This window comes from Heterodontus francisci, chromosome 10 (genome assembly GCF_036365525.1).
Source record: "Heterodontus francisci isolate sHetFra1 chromosome 10, sHetFra1.hap1, whole genome shotgun sequence".
NCBI classification, from domain to species: Eukaryota; Metazoa; Chordata; class Chondrichthyes; order Heterodontiformes; family Heterodontidae; genus Heterodontus; species Heterodontus francisci.
This window is the reverse complement of record NC_090380.1, coordinates 87,264,894-87,278,397: the sequence shown is the minus strand read 5'-3', so window position 1 is coordinate 87,278,397 and position 13,504 is coordinate 87,264,894. Positions and strand designations below refer to the sequence as shown.

Below are 13,504 nucleotides of genomic sequence, written 5' to 3'. Positions count from 1 at the left end.
AGATCCAGCTGGCAGGAGACCCCACAACAATGCGAGCTAGGACCACAGACAGGACCAAGAGGTGTTGAGTACAGTAGGAAACTTTCCAGGAGATTGGAGCTTTCACCTAATCTAGCAGTGGGTCGAACAATTTGTAAAGCAGTAGTACAGCCATTACTGCTTTAGTTTTCCTAGTTTTTTTGCTTAGTGGGCAGGGCCTAAGCTGAAAAGAGAGGGAAGTGCTCAACAGCACCACTAGAGGTCTAGCAAAGTAAAAGGCTGACCGTGGCAGCTGCTGGTACTACAAGCTGCAGACCTCTTAAAATAACCTGTTCTCAGTTTTAAAAAAAAAAGCTTTTAAACAAAGAACTGCTCCCTCAGTTTAAAAAATAACAAGCAGTGTAAACAAAGGCAGCTGTAGGCTCACTCTTAAAAGGGGCAGGCCAGAAAAAAAAGGAAACAAAGCTGTAACTGTAAAAAGCCCCATATTTATATAACAGCAGGATCATCCAGAATATGGTATTCAAGAATCCACAGCATCTCAATTTAAATTGTTTCAACAACAGATGGAAGTGTTTCCTAGATCAAGAAGTGAGCGAACCAAATAAATAAGCTATCAAAAATCAATATCGGACTGGGCAACAAGGGCCTAGAACAGATCAACACATCAGGATTGTCAGCTGACCCAAGCAAGCTATGGACATTCCTGAAGCAGCAACTCAAGGTGATGGTCAATTGCTGAGGCTTGAGCTGATGACCTACTGGCAAAGGCAAGATGAGTCCATTGACCAGTTTGTTGGAAGGTGCCGAGACAAAGCTCAAGAATGCGACTTTGCAGATAATGAATTGCTGGGGCGGGTAATAGAGCCAGTAATCGCATCTACTCCAATAGAGGCCTTTCAAAAAGACCTGCTAGAAAAGGAGAAAGGGCATATCATAGATGCACTACTCAGTGATGGAAGGAAATCTGAAGCCATCATGGCTGGGTGCCAACAGTTACAAGTGTTGGAGGTGGCTACAACAATTGGTATGGTAACCAAGGGTCAGAAGTCTGCTAGGCCTGCTGGCAAATGTGGCCTGACTCACCCAATTCGCAGTTGTCTGGCGTACCAGGGCCAGTGCAAAGCTTGTGGCATGCAAGGACATTAGGAAGGCAGTGCAGAAGGCTGAGCTCAGATACTGCACACAGGAATGCTGGCAGAGAACATCTGCAAGACAGAATAGCAAATGCAACAAAAGGTATGCTAATACAGAACAAAAGCCCAAGCAGGTACATCAGGTCAGCAAAGAGACAGATTGTCAGGAGAACACAGGTGAAGAATGCACTAATGCGAAGAGCAAGCAAGCATTTCACATTGTTAATTTGGATCAACGTCAATGCTATTATGCAATCTGAGGCATTTGCCACGATCATGACTATATATCTGCAAAAGAGTGGAAAGCATAAGCTCAAACCACCAGAACAAGTGCAAATATTCTGCCCATCCACATACTGAAGGACATGTACTTAAGGAAATGGGAATCTATGGTATGACCCCACCACATTTAGGCTGACTGCCATCAATGGTTCTCCAATCAAGTGCATTGGAATGATATCCTTGCAGTGCAGCTATGGGAGCTCCAGATGAATACCATGAATGTTTTATATTGTAGACACAACTGGACCAGCTGTCATAAGACTTCCAGTATGCCAAGATTTACGAATCGTCACAATTTTTTTTTATTCTTTCACGCGATGTGGGTGGCGCTGGCAAGGCCAGCATTTGTTGCCTAATTGCCCTTGACACCCGAGGGCTGTTCAGAGTCAACCACATTGATGTGGGTCTGGAGTAACATGTAAACCAGCATAGTTAAGGATGGCAGATTTCCTTCCCCAAGGGTCATTAGTAAACCAAATGGGTTTTTACGACAATCAATGATAGTAATGGCACCATGAAACTAAGAACAGCTTTCAATTCCAGATTAATTAATTGAATTATTTAACTGAAATTAAATTCCACCAGCTGCCATGGTGGGATTTGAACCAGTGTCCCCAGGACATTAGCCTGGACCTCTGGATTACTCATATAGCAACATTACCACTATGCCACCACCTCCCCACAAGTCGTCAGTAATGCATCAAATATAGTAGAAAATATCCAGATCAAGTATATTGGGTCAGTCCATGTAAAGGATACAAATGCTGGGCATCTTGAAACGAAGAGACGACATGACCAGTAGTCTCTCCTTGGGCTTCAGTCCGTTGCAGTAAGTACATGGAGGCCAGAGGGACTGCCGGTGATGTTGCCAGTCATCATTTCTCTGAGCTTTCTGAGCAAGGGAAGATGAAGGCATTGTATGACAGGCAAACAGGACCAAAAGTAGTTCAATTGCAAGTGGGACAGAAGGTTGGGAACTTGGTATCCTGCAGAGGTTTCTAGGATATGCGACCAACCCAGATTGTACGAGGTCCAGACACTCAATGGTGCGAATCTCAGACGGAACCGAAGTCAGCTCAGAAAGCTGTACAACACAACATGTGACCACCCTGTGGCATCATGGACACGTTCAAAGACAAAGCCTGAAGATGAACATACAGAGGCTATGAGCACAGAGGAAGAACATGCTAACCAGAGTTCCAAGTCGCCACAGTCAAAGAAATCGAAAAGACAAACTCAGCTCTGGGAAGAGGTTTAAAACAACAAGATTGGGACAAATAAGCAATCCTCCTCTACGTTTTAGAGAGTGTTAAACTTGCTTATTTGTAAATAATGTTTTATTATACATATGTTTTTATCTTTGGAAAAATGGGGGTTGTTGTGTGTAAGTGAAGGTCGCTGGAGGAAGCGATGTTGCATCACACACGACCAGGGAGTTGTGGGTGTAGCCTGACAGAGTGAGGTGTGTGTTGGTTTGGCTCCTGCAGTAGCTTTGTGTACCTGTGACTCTTACAATAGTCCACATACCAAAAGAACAAGTAATATTAGTTATTGTTTTGGTCTTACAGATGACCGACTGTCTGACATTTGTGCAATGCTGCAGATGAAGAACAGGTTACTAGAGTGGCTTTGGAGGACATCCTCAGAAATTCTGGTCCAAATAGGACTATAGAGTGAATCAATTTGGAATTTATCACCACTCGAGATAAACAAGGTTGCAATATTCAAATCCATGGGCTTTACAGAACTTGAAAGGAACAAGGAGTTTTGAGGATTTCAACTCAAAACTTTTCTGTCCATCTTCTACAATTAAGGACAAGACCAGCTCAATTATGATAGCCCTTACAGGTGAATAGCTCATCAACATGAACAAGGATGTCTGACTGCAGTTGTATAGGGCCTTGGTGAGACCACATTTGGAGTATTGTGTGCAGTTTTGGTCTCCTTATCTGAGGAAGGATGTTCTTGCCATGGAGCGAGAGCAAAGAAGATTTACTAGGCTGATTCCTGGGATGGCAGGCTTGACGTACGAGGAGAGATTGGGTCGACTAGGCCTATATTCACTAGCGTTTAGAAAAATGAGAGGGGATCTCACAGAAACCTATAAAATTCTAACAGGACGAGACAGACTAGATGCAGGGAGGATGGAGAGTCCAGAACCAGGGCTCACAGTCTCAGGATACAGGGTATGCCATTTAGAACTGAGAGGAGGAGAAATTTCTTCACTCAGGAGGGTGGTGAATATTTATTTTATTTATTTAGAGATACAGCACGGAAACAGGGCCTTCGGCCCACCGAGTCTGTGCCGACCATCAACCACCCATTTATACTAATCCTACACTAATCCCATATTCCGACCACATCCCCACTTGTCCCGACATTCCCCTACCACCTACCTATACTCGGGGCAATTTATAATGGCCAATTTACTCATCAACCTGCAAGTCTTTGGCTGTGGGAGGAAACCGGAGCACCCGGCAAAAACCCACGCAGTCACAGGGAGAACTTGCAAACTCCGCACAGGCAGTACCCAGAATCGAACCCGGGTCGCTGGAGTTGTGAGGCTGCAGTGCTAACCACTGCGCCGCCCTAATCTGTGGAATTCTCTACCGCAGAAGGCAATGGAGATCAAGTCATTAAATATATTCAAAAGGAGATAGATTTTTTTTCAATGCCAAAGGGATTAAGGGATATGGGGAGAAAGCAGGAACAGGGTACTGAATTAGACAATCAGCCATGATCCTTTTTGAATGGCGGAGCAGGCCCAAAGGGATTGGACTAGTAACCCAGAGACCCAGGGTATTTCTCTGGGGACATGGGTTTGAATCCCACCACAGCAGAAGGTGGAATTTGAATTTAATTAATAAATCTGGAATTAAAAGCTAGTCTAATGATGGCCATGAAACCATTGTCGATTGTTGTAAAAACCCATCTGGTTCACTAATGTCCTCGAGGGAAGGAAATCTGCTGTCCTTACCTGGTCTGGCCTACATGTGACTCCAGACCCACAGCAATGTGGTTGACTCTTAAATGCCCTCTGAAATGGCCTAGCAAGCCACTCAGTTGTACCTAACCGCTACAAAGTTAATAAAAAGGAATGAAACCGGACAGACCACCCGGCATCGATCTACGCACCGGAAACGACAACGGCAAACCCAGCCCTGTCGACCCTGCAAAGTCCTCCTTACTAACATCTGGGGGCTTGTCCCACAGACTAGTCAAGCAACAACCTGACAATCATACTCACGGAATCATACCTTACAGACAATGTCCCAGACACTGCAATCACTATCCCTGGGTATGTCCTGTCCCACCAGCAGGACAGACCCAGCAGTATACAGTAGGGAGGGAGTTGCCCTGGGAGTCCTCAACAATCGACTCCGGACCCCATGAAGTCTCATGAAATCAGGTCAAATATGGGCAAGGTAACCTCCTACTGATTACCACTTACTGCCCTCCCTCAGCTGATGAGTCAGTACTCCTCCATGTTGAACACCACTTGGAGGAAGCACCGAGGGTGGCAAAGGCACAAAATGTACTCTGGGTGGGGGACTTCAATGTCCATCACCAAGAGTGGCTCGGTAGCACCACTACTGACCGAGCTGGCCGAGTCCTATAGGACAGAGCTGCTAGACTGGGTCTGCGGCAGGTGGTGGAGGAACCAACACAAGGGAAAAACATACTTGACCTCATCCTCACCAATCTGCCTGCTGCAGATGCTTCTGACCATGACTGTATTGGTAGGAGTGACCACCGCACAGTCCTTGTGGAGACGAAGTCCCGCCTTTACATTGAGGATACCCTCCTTCGGGTTGTGTGGCACTATCACCGTGCTAAATGGGATAGATTTTGAACAGATCTAGCAATGCAAAACTAGGCATCCATGAGGCGCTGTGAGCCATCAGCAGCAGCAGAATTGTACTCAACCACAATCTGTAACCTCATGGCCCAGCATATCCCCCACTCTACCATTACCATCAAGCCAGGAGACCAACCCTGGTTCAATGAAGAGTGCAGGAGGGCATGCCAGAAGCAGCACCAGGCATACCTCAAAATGAGGTGTCAACATGGTGAAGCTACAACACAGGACTATCTGCGTGCCAAACTGCATAAGCAGCATGCAATAGACAGAGCTAAGCGATCCCATAACCAACGGATCAGATCTAAGCTCTGCAGTCCTGCCACATCCAGCCGTGAATGGTGGTGGACAATTAAACAACTAACTGGAGGAGGTGGCTCCACAAATATCCCCATCCTCAATGATGGGGGAGCCCAGCACATCAGTGCGAAAGATAAGACTGAAGCATTGGCCACAATCTTCAGCCAGAAGTGCCAAGTTGATGATCCATCTCAGCCTCCTCCTGAAGTCCCCAGCATCACAGATGCCAGACTTCAGCCAATTCGATTCACTCCGCGTGATATTAAGAAACGAATGAAGGCACTGGACACTGCAAAAGCTATAGGCCCTGACAATATTCCGGCAATAGTACTGAAGACCTGTGCTCCAGAACTTGCCGCGCCCCTAGCCAAGCTGTTCCAGTACAGCTACAACACTGGCATCTACCCTGCAATGTGGAAAATTGTCCAGGTATATCCTGTACACAAAAAGCAGGACAATTCCAACCCGGCCAATTACCGCCCCATCAGCCTACTCTCAATCATCAGTAAAGTGATGGAAGGTGTCATCAACAATGCCATCAAGCAGCACTTGCTTAGCAATAACCAGCTCAGTGACGCTCAGTTTGGGTTCCGCCAGGGCCACTCAGCTCCTGACTTCATTACAGCCTTGGTTCAAACATGGACAAAACAGCTGAACTCAAGAGGTGAGGTGAGAGTGACTGCCCTTGACATCAAGGCAGCATTTGACCGAGTATGGCATCAAGGAGCCCGAGCAAAACTGAGGTCAATGGGAATCAGGGGGAAAACCCTCCGCTGGCTGGAGTCATACCTAGCGCAAAGGAAGATGGTTGTGGTTGTTGGAGGTCAATCACCTGAGCTCCAGAACATCACTGCAGAAGTTCCTCAGGGTAGTGTTCTAGGCCCAACCATCTTCAGCGGCTTCATCAATGACCTTCCTTCAATCATAAGGTCAGAAATGGGGATGTTCGCGGATGATTGCACAATGTTCAGCACCGTGACTCCTCAGATACTGAGGCAGTCCGTGTAGAAATGCAGCAAGACCTGGACAATATCCAGGCTTGGGCTGATAAGTGGCAAGTAACATTTGCGCCACACAAGTGCCAGGCAATGACCATCTCCAACAAGAGAGAATCTAACCATCTCCCCTTGACATTCAACAGCATTACCATCGCTGAATCCCCCACTATCAACATCCTAGGGGTTACCATTGACCAGAAACTGAACTGGAGTAGCCATATAAATACTGTGGCTACAAGAGCAGGTCAGAGGCTAGGAATCCTGAGGCGAGTAACTCACCTCCTGACTCCCCAAAGCCTGCCCACCATCTACAAGGCACAAGTCAGGAGCGTGATGGAATACTCTCCACTTGCCTGGATGGGTGCAGCTCCAACAGCACTCAAGAAGCTCGACACCATCCAGGACAAAGCAGCCCGCTTGATTTGCACCCAATCTACAAACATTCACTCCCTCCACCACCGACGCACAGTGGCAGCAGTGTGTACCATCTACAAGATGCACTGCAGCAATGCACCAAGGCTCCTTAGACAGCACCTTCCAAACCCGCGACCTCTACCAACTAGAAGGACAAGGGCAACAAATACATGAGAACACCACCACCTGCAAGTTCCCCTCCAAGTCACACACCATCCTGACTTGGAACTATATCACCATTCCTTCACTGTCGCCGGGTCAAAATCCTGGAACTACCTTTCTAACAGCACTGTGGGTATACCTACCCCAAATGGACTGCAGCAGTTCAAGAAGGCAACTCACCACCACCTTCTCGAGGGCAATTAGGGATGGGCATTAAATGCTGGCCTGGCCAGCGTCGCCCACATCCCATGAATGAAAATAAAAGAATGGCCTATTCCTGCTCCTATTTTCTATGTTTCTATGTAACATAATATATAGTCCCATAAGAATGGACAATTGGGAGAGAGATTAGAACTACATCCCAGCATTGGTCACCACCTTGAAGAAAAAAAAAAGATTAAAAGATCAAAAAGATAAACTGATGGAAATACCTGAAATATCAATATTGACGTTTCCCAGCTCAGGCAGATCCAAATAGGTCTTTGAGCCAGTGCAAAATACACAGGGATAATCAAACCCATAGAATTACTCTGGAAGATATGCATGCTGCTCGAGAATCCAGGTTACTAGAGTGGCTTTGGAGGCACAGATATCCAGAATTGTAGTTCTTCATAAAAATCAAAAGAACTGTACAAAAGTGAGGATTTTTTTTTTTTTAAAAAGAGAGGGGTAGTCCAATGCACTTTATACAACAAGTGCCACTTTCTACCTTCTTTAACTGACCACTTGTGGGGAAAAAATTGAATTCCAATTCAACTCAAATGGAACAGAGATTGCAACTGTCTGCTTTTGAAACTGCTAAATCCAAAAATAAAAAAAAGTTACCAAATTGAGAGAATTCTAAATTCTTCAACAAATAATGGCCGTCAGATAAATCCACAAAAAGGATATTAAACTCAAGTGATTCTATGCCAATATCTTATCCAGAAAAAGATCAAAGCACTGATCACTGCAAAATTATAAATGTAATTATCCCCCCAAAAAACCTGAATCTTTCACAATGCTGAATTAAGACAGAAAACAGTTGTAGAGGGAAAGACAAACAGAAGCAGTCATGATTTGAATAAATACCTTCAACATTCAATGCGTAAATTATACTTTTATGGATGGCTATTGCTTCACTGCTGCATTAAATCATCTGTAGCATTTGGGAAAAAAATTCTTCCTTTACGCCCATGGTTCCCACAAACCTTCCTTACCAGTGGTGAGGCATTATCCCTGAGTGTAAAGAGGAGAAAATCTGTACAGAACAAGTCACCTGGGCTCTCTTGTGCAACTACCAGTATTTTAATAAACGAGTATTGGCTTGGGAATAAGCTATATGCCAGATCCTCTCTGTTAGAAGGTAGCAAGTGGTTCAAAGGGACCCAAATTAGGAAAAAAAAATTTGTTAAGCATTTTTAAAGTTTTTTTTGAAACAGGAAATGTCAGCCCCTTTCTCCACAACCCTTAAATCCCTTCCTCTTGCTGCAGGGGGGGGGGAAACATGGGAAATGTCTTTGCTCCTAGTCTTTGCATACAAATCTCGAGATTAGAATTTTCTGAGTCACAGGTGGACATTGAAGTTGGGAACTTGAATGCTGCAATTTGCCAGAGGCACCTCCATGTCCAGGGGCAGGACTGTAATACAAGAGAAATAACACGAGCACCGCTGGTACCAAAGCATCACATCTTCAAATAGCTTTTCTCTTCAGCACTAGAGGTACTGCATACCAATGGCAAAAGGGTGAGATTGTAAACACCCTTTTCAACAACTGTGCACCTTTCCCCAATGCTACTTGTGATCTGAATCTATAATATAAACAGGGTGAATTCCAAAGCATCAGCACATTCAATCCTGCAATATAGAAATAAGCTACTCATGGGAGATTTGAGATTCGAAACACATTACACTGTTGATAAGGGCATGTGCCACATATAAAGGAATGCAAGATCTCCACTTTCCACATATGCATAAAGTATTAACTGCAATTATTTCAAAATAATAGATGATGGTGCAGAGTTAAGCAAATATAATGGACATGATCTGTGCCGATCACAAACAGATAAAGCTTGTTCGAATGTGGAAAGCACTCTGAGGTGCATCACACCCTGAAGTAAATCATCTGTAAAAGACACACTTTATAGATTATAAACCTTTAACACTGTTGTCAACCACTATCCAGCACATAATTCTATTTTTGTACAAAAGCATCAAGTTTATTTTGCAATATTAGTTTGCAATTCAATTATTACATTGGATACCTCAAAAATATCTTGAAACGTAAAGATGCTTTATTCAACTCACCCTAATTTCAAAACAATATTAACTGGCGACAAAAGCAAGGTCATCAAAAAGTTGACATTAAGTTGCACATTAAAAAAAAAGAGGAAAAGAACTGGTTCACAGAATACTTATGATTAATTTTCATGCACAACTGTATTTATTTTTCTAGTATTCAGCATGTGGTGGAGGCAGATTCAAAGCGAGGCCTTGAAAAGAGAACTGGATATTTGTCTCGAGAAAAAAATTCCAGGACTAAGGGGAAAGGCATGGGAGTGGGACTAAGTGAGTTGCTCTCGCAGAGAGCTGGCACAGACACGATGGGTGAATTGCCTCCTTTGTGCTGTAACCATTTTCTGATTCTATGTCTGGATTTTTGCCATACTCTTTACAAACTAGAGTATTACCATTAGGATTTTAGCAAACCATAAAGATGGGTACATACACCCAGCAGCACAATTCTAGATTTTGTTCTTCCAAGCGTGGGCTAAATCTGGAACATTTTGATCTGTAATGATAGAAGTACAGGCAGTTTCAGTCCCATCACTGGTAGTATAAGTAGCTGTTAAAAAGTATGAATTGAATATCACACAAGACTGGACATTGTAAAAGTATATTTGATTAATTTTTCTGCTCAACCTTTCTTTAAATCAATACCAAGTATTCTGATCATAGCCTAAATACTAACATATAAACAATTTTTGATGTACCTTGCACTGTTTCAGCCCGTCACACTAAATTCCTGTAGCACTTCACCAATTTGTTCAAGAGAACGCTAACATAAAACATATCCTCTGACTCATCGTGAGCAATGCTACAGGATCTGCAAGATGCTGCAGCAAGTGAATTTTCAGATCAAATCGATGCTAGATGCTACTCATTCCCATCTGTTGTAAATCTGTGACATTCTGAAACAAGCAACACCAACTTCAAAGGGCTGCCATTTCCAAATATATATTTACATCGTGCAACATAACCAAAATCATATCAAAAGACAATTGTAATCATGTATTTCCTGGCTCTCTCTTCAATAAAACTTACCAATCGTTTTTTTCACCAAGATAATGCTGATAATCTGGCTGATTTCCAAGTGAATGCAAAACATACCAAAAATAAGTTAGGTTTGTTTTAGGAATCACAGACTAACGGTGGGTTATATTTTATATTTTTGCAAAAACTGAAAACATCCGGTAGATGTATTTTCCCTGTGAGAGACTCCGAGCAGCAAATATCAGCAGCCAAAACAAACAAAATATACAATTGGTAGCCAACTTGTTTCTACACCCAAACCAAATTGCAATCATCCAAAATAAATGGTCTAAAACAGATAGTAGATCAGCACTCACCTCAAGAGTGAGATGGCAGGGATGTGTGGCTGGACGGCAAATTATTGCTTTTATTTTTTTTAAAAGAAAATACACACACACGGTTAGGAAGTGAACAGGGACCTGAGCGGCCTGACCTGGCTGCTCACTGTTTTCGACCCGTCAGCTGGCAGGAAACTCAGTAACGGTCACATTCAGCACCTGCAGGCCGCGGACGCCCACGGCCCAGCCCGGAGATAGAGACAGCGCCAGCCCCGCCGGCCGGACACCCAGCACCGGCTCAGCCCAGCTATTCGGTCCGCTTTTAAATAAAAAGACAGCAGGAGCCAAGAGCAGTAGCTCGTCCTCTCACTCCTTCCTCCTCTCTCTCTCGGCTAGGAGGAAGGAATCCCTCATCAGACCGGAAGGGGAGGAGTGATAACCAATATTCAAGGCCTAGGCTGCAAGCCATGAAGGATCTGCCCTCCCTTCACTGATGCACCGTAGAGTCGACACAGCATGTGCTTGTATAGCACATACCTAAACTAATTTTAAAGTACAAAATCTTAGTAAAAACAAAAAATGCTGTAAACACTCAGGGTCAGGTAGCTTCTTTGGAGAGAGAAAGGAGAGTTAACTATCAAGTTGATGACTTTTCATTATAACTAGAATAAGTTAGAGATGAAAAATTCTTAAGCAGGTGCAGAACTTGGGGGGAAAGGAGGTGGTTTGCAGGAAACAAAAAAATGGAGCTCTGTGATAGGGTGGCGGGCAGAAGTCATTAAATGATGAAATGGTGATAGTGCAAGGTAAAATGAGGTGATAATGAGATATATAGAAACAAAACGTGCATCCAGAGGAGAAGGGAAGCCTGGAAAATCTGACAAAGTTGGCCTGGGAATGTAGCTGAAGAAAGGCAGGTAGGCCCCATGGGTGGAGAACACCCTGTTAGCTGTGTGCCAATAGGAAATCTTGTTCTAGAAGGTTAAAGGCAGCACTGAGAAATCCATTGCTATATACATCAGAGTAATTTTATCAGCTGAGAATTTTTTATAATTATAATGGACTTAGTGTTATATGTGATATTAACACACCACTCAAATTAGAAGTGCTAAACTTGCAGGTTCCAATACAAATATTTTTTCTGATAGTAATTAAGTAACAGGACACAAAGGGAACAATGATTTGTACAAAGGTCTTATTAAAATTCCATTGTTGCTGGTCATTAACACATGTAGATTGTGTTTTAATTATTTGAATAATGAATTCAGCTGTACTCAAGTCTAATTAGCATACAAAAATATCCTTGAGAACTTTGCATTTAAGTTGCTCCTAAAGAATTGAATGAATGGCAAAATAATCTGAGTTTGGCATTCTTTGCAAAGGAAGAATAAATTAATCATGACAAGTCTATATATTTGTATGAATAACAAACATTTTAATTGGTGAGTTATCTCAAATTGACCTAACTTACATCCTATGGGACTGTGACAAAGGTAGACTTCCCCTTCTCAACCTGCCTGCCAACTTTGATTCAATTGACCGTGCCATCTTCCTCCAAAGCCCCTCTACTGTCATCCTGGTTCCATTCTTATCTATCCAATCGTAGCCAGAGAATCACTTGCAATGGCTTCTCTTCCTACTGCCACACCATTGCCCCTGGTGTCCCCCAAGGAGCTATCCTTAGCCCACTCCTATTTCTTCTCTACACGAGGCTCCTCAGTGACATCATCTGAAAACATACATTAATTCTCACACTAAAAAAGTTCCGAAGGGTCAGTGACCCGAAACGTTAACTCTGCTTCTCTTTCCACAGATGCTGCCAGACCTGCTGAGTGGTTCCAGCATTTCTTGTTTTTATTACATTAGGTCTCACATGTATGCTAACACTCAGTTCTACCTCAAACTCTCCCAACCCATCTACTGTTGCTAAATTATCAGACTTCTGATCTGAAATCCAGTACTGGATGAGAAAAATTTCCTCCATTTGAATATTGGGAAGCCATCATTTTTGGTTCAAACTCCATTTCCTAGCTGTTGACTCCATCCCTCTCCCTAGCAACAATTAGATTAAGCCAGCGTGTTTGCAACCTTGGTGTGTCATTTAACCCAGAGATGAGCTTCCAACCCACATTTGCACATCACTAAGACCATCTTTTGTAACATCGCCCAACTTCTCCTCTCACCTTATCTGCTGCTAAAACCTTCATTTACGCCTGTGTTACCTTTAGACCTGACTATTCGAATACTCTCCTGGTTGGTCTCCCAGTCTACTCTCCATAAACTTGAAGTCATCCAAACTCTGCTGCCTGTGTCTTAACTCGTACCAAGTCCCATTCATCCTTCACACCTGTGCTCACCTACCTATATTGGCTCCCGGTCAAGCAACATCTTGATTTTAAAATTCTCATCCTTAATTTTCAAATACCTCCATGGCTTCACCCCTCTCTATCTTGTCATTTTCTCCAGCCCCACAACCCTCCAAGATATCTGCACTCCTCTAATTCTGGCCTCTTGGGCATCCCCAAATTTAATCACTCCACCATTGGTGGCCACTTGTTCAGGCACCTAGGCCCTAAGCTCTGGAATTCCCTCCCTATACCTCTCTTTCTTCCTTCAAAACACTCCTTAAAAACTTACCTCTAACCAAGCTTTTGGTCACCTGACCCATTATCTCCTTATGTGGCTCTGTCATATTTTGTTTTATAATGCTCCTGTGAAGCATCTTAGGACGTTTTATTACATTAAGGTGCTATGTAAATATAAATTGTTACTTTTACATAGCAGTTACGCAGAACTCTAGAACC

At 43.5% G+C, this 13,504-nt stretch overlaps 1 protein-coding gene across 10 annotated transcripts in view; it reads right to left on the bottom strand.

The window, feature by feature from the left end:
* The window catches only part of LOC137374606 (sentrin-specific protease 7-like), a 147,132-nt gene extending 136,007 nt beyond the window's left edge, over positions 1-11,125 (bottom strand). For 4 of the 10 annotated variants that reach the window (XM_068040949.1, XM_068040956.1, XM_068040955.1 and 1 more), the window contains exon 1: positions 10,740-11,124. The gene's annotated coding sequence lies outside the window, so the exon portion shown is untranslated. Of the gene's footprint in view, positions 1-9,800; positions 9,902-10,103; positions 10,123-10,739 lie in introns of those variants that run through there. The other 6 variants (XM_068040953.1, XM_068040957.1, XM_068040950.1 and 3 more) reach the window with 5 other exon arrangements.
* Between the last annotated feature and the right edge of the window lie 2,379 nt (positions 11,126-13,504).